Source organism: Homarus americanus, unplaced genomic scaffold, assembly GCF_018991925.1.
Source record: "Homarus americanus isolate GMGI-L3 unplaced genomic scaffold, GMGI_Hamer_2.0 scaffold24260, whole genome shotgun sequence".
Lineage (NCBI taxonomy): Eukaryota > Metazoa > Arthropoda > Malacostraca > Decapoda > Nephropidae > Homarus > Homarus americanus.
The window spans coordinates 13,691,689-13,695,687 of NW_024721079.1; the positions used below are offsets into that span (position 1 = coordinate 13,691,689).

Consider the following 3,999-nt stretch of genomic DNA (forward strand, 5'->3'; position numbering starts at 1 on the left):
TCTGCCCAATGCTTCGGATTCATGAGTCTGGTCCGAAGATTCGCAGAACGAAACGACGACTGTACCTAACCAACACAGACATACAAACAATAAACAAAACCAAACACAGCAAACAGTAAACAACTTTAATCTTTGTGTTTCATTTCAGTTCGATCTACTAATACTAAAAGCTACAGAAAAATGCGCCGTTGGAATAGGCTACAACAAGACCATGCAGTAGATGGCGTCCAGTGCTTCTTAACACAGTCAGCCATGCAGTGTGAAGCAGCTGTAGTGAAGATTAAGTTAAGGTCTTATATAAGTAATTAGCAGTGTACAATAGTTGTGAGTTGTTCATAAGTAAGTAATAGTGAAAATAACTTATTTAGTCACCTTGTTTATAAGTAATAGTGAACATAACCTACTTAAGACATCTTGTTTATAAGTAATAGTGAAAATAACTTATTTAGTCACCTTGTTTATAAGTAATAGTGAACATAACCTACTTAAGACATCTTGTTTATAAGTAATAGTGAACATAACCTACTTAAGACATCTTGTTTATAAGTAATAGTGAACATAACCTACTTAAGACATCTTGTTTATAAGTAATAGTGAACATAACCTACTTAAGACATCTTGTTTATAAGTAATAGTGAACATAACCTACTTAAGACATCTTGTTTATAAGTAATAGTGAACATAACCTACTTAAGACATCTTGTTTATAAGTAATAGTGAACATAACCTACTTAAGACATCTTGTTTATAAGTAATAGTGAACATAACCTACTTAAGACATCTTGTTTATAAGTAATAGTGAACATAACTTACTTAAGACATGTTTAATTATTGTACAGTTAAGTTAAGTGTTGTTAGCCATGCTAAATTACTGTTAATGATTGTAATTAAGCTGCTGGGGTAGTGTAATTAGCTAGTGATGGGTTTAATGACCTTGTTAAGTGCTTAATGATGTTGTTATGCATTTAATGACCTAGTTGAGTGCATAATGACCTCGTTATGCACTTAATGACCTAGTTAAGTGCATAATGACCTAGTTAAGTGCATAATGACCTCGTTATGCTTTTAATGACCTAATTAAATGCATAATGACCTCGTTATTGACTTATTGACCTCATTATGCACTTAATGACCTCGTTATACACTGAATGACCTCGTTATACACTGAATGACCTCGTTATACACTGAATGACCTCGTTATACACTGAATGACCTCGTTATACACTTAATGACCTCGTTATGCACTTAAGATCTCATTAAGCACCCACATAATTCCCCTCGCCTCTCCTACTGAACCAAGAACCCGGAGTCACGAACCCAAAACACTGGACCGATATATTTTTCCGCCCATAAAGGCTTCAGATTCACGAGTTTGAATCTCTGGGGTTCATATTTGAGGAGGAGAGGCGACGGGACTCATGCACGTAACTGTATGTGTGTTTGTTGATGTAGTCACAGAAAAAAAAACTCCCATCAGCGAACCCGGTGATTTGTGAACCTGTGAATCCGGAACAACACACATTTTGGGGTTCGGATTCATGGTTTCGGATTTGGTTTCGGATTCACGGATTCATGAGTTTCGGGATTCGTAGTTGGATCAGAGTACAGTTTTATTCCCCAATGTCTGTATTTATGTAATTACTGAACTGTATTAACCTGGTCAAGTACTTAAGGGCCTTAGTATTAACTTAAGATTTTTCAATATACTGTACTTAAATTACATATATTTCAGAATACAGTAAGAGCATTAATTTTCCTCATATATCCAGGTTACAGCAGTTATTGTACACATATATCCAGGTTACAGCAGTTATTGTACACATATATCCAGGTTACAGGATTATCAATATTCCTACCTTTAGATTACAGTAATAATCTGTAATGTGTTGTTCCTATTACAGTCTTAAGCACACTGTAACTCTCCTCAACATTGATCTGGAACCCAAATGTAATAGTTAAGTTGCTATTTATGCTATTGTACTGTATTTTTTTATATATACTTGTAAAAAAAATAGCGGAAACTATTTATTTTACATTCCATAGATGATTTGTGTCTCTGCTGCCAACGAGTAATTTTTTAATTTTTTTTTTTTACGAGTAAATAGCCCACCCAGGTACAGGTCCTGGGGGAGGGATAAGAGTGAAAATAAATAAAAATATAAAATAAAAAGGTTATATTAATCTACACCGCGAAGATGCTGGAAAACCAGCTTTTTGAAGTGAGACAGATTGTATGAGTATGGAAACACAGAAGAAGGCAGAGCATTGAACAGTGTGAGGAAAGAAGGATGTACTATAACGGGTTATTATAGTGTGACCCACATCCACACAGACACAGTTTGGCTGTGTGAGTAAAGAAGGATGTACTATAACGGGTTATTATAGTGTGACCCACATCCACACAGACACAGTTTGGCTGTGTGAGTAAAGAAGGATGTACTATAACGGGTTATTATAGTGTGACCCACATCCACACAGACACAGTTTGGCTGTGTGAGTAAAGAAGGATGTACTATAACGGGTTATTATAGTGTGACCCACATCCACACAGACACAGTTTGGCTGTGTGAGTAAAGAAGGATGTACTATAACGGGTTATTATAGTGTGACCCACATCCACACAGACACAGTTTGGCTGTGTGAGTAAAGAAGGATGTACTATAACGGGTTATTATAGTGTGACCCACATCCACACAGACACAGTTTGGCTGTGTGAGTAAAGAAGGATGTACTATAATGGGTTATTATAGTGTGACCCACACTGTGGGCAAGACACCAGCCCACGGTGCAGCCCGTTAAAGTACCTGTAAAAGAGAGAGAGTGAAACAACATTGTGGTGAAGAGAAGAGAGATTATCAACTAAAGGAGGAGAGTTAATAAGCCTTTGATTCCAGCCTCTCTAACAGTTGAAGAGCCACCCCAGATATGAGAGCAGTACTCCAAGTAAGGACCAATTAATCCCTTATATACTTGAACCAACAGCTCAGGGGTGAAGTAGCTACGGCATCTGTACAGCATTCACAGCTTTGGGGAGGCAGCTTTAGCTATGTTAAGGATGTGTGGCTTCCATGTCATATTACAGCAAATGGTGAGGCCTAACATATCTATTATTGATTTTGGCAGAATGATTGCATCCTGAAATGTGATTGATGGGAGATCATCTAATTTAGAAGGTGTAATTGGTAAATACTGAGTTTTATTACTATTGAATTTAACCAAGTTTCTACCCCCCATTCAGAGATTCTGCACAGATCCGCATTGATTGATGTAATGATATCAGCTCTAGAAACAGATCTAGTTTGAGAGTTAGGAGGAAGGGGAAAATGTGAAGAAGAGTGAAGAGTAGAATAATCAGCGTAAGAATGGATAGAATTAGTCGCAGTGTGAAGTAAATCATTGTTAAATAGAAGGAAGAGAGTAGGTGAAAGAACAGACCCCTGTGGGACGCCACTATTGGTAGAGAAAGAGCGAGAGATTGATCCCTCGACAACAACTGCCATGGATCGGTTCTCAAGGAAGCTAGAGATGAGAGAACAAAGTGGGGGAGAGAAACCAAAAGAGGGAAGTTTAGATAGCAAAGACTTGTGCCATACCCTGTCAAACGCTTTGGAGATGTCGAGGGCCACGACAAAAGTTTCCCCATAATCCCTAAGAGAGGATGACCAAAGATGGGTGCAATAGGAGAGCAGATCACCAGCAGATATCGCCTGGCGAAAGCCATACTGTCTTGTTTACGTTCATTCGTAATAGATAGATATATAGATAATTCCAGGCGCTCTAATCTCTGAGGGTAGCTGAGGTGCCGTAGTGCAGGCACCAGTCTGGTGGCCCTCCTTTGGACATTTTCAATCAACTGACAGTCCCTAGTATATCTCGGGGACCAGACAGGGTGACAGTACTCCAGGCGGGGTGACAGTACTCCAGATAGGGTGACAGTACTCCAGACGGGGTGACAAGTACTCCAGGCGGGGAAGTACCTCACCTACGACACTGTTTCGT

The 3,999-nt window shown here is 38.7% G+C and overlaps 1 long non-coding RNA gene across 1 annotated transcript; it reads left to right on the forward strand.

The window, feature by feature from the left end:
- The first annotated feature begins 761 nt into the window (after positions 1-761).
- LOC121861564 lies at positions 762-2,170 on the forward strand. Its single transcript, XR_006088045.1, has 2 exons — positions 762-1,800; positions 1,832-2,170. It is a non-coding gene; the product is annotated as an uncharacterized LOC121861564 (long non-coding RNA).
- Positions 2,171-3,999: the final 1,829 nt, after the last annotated feature.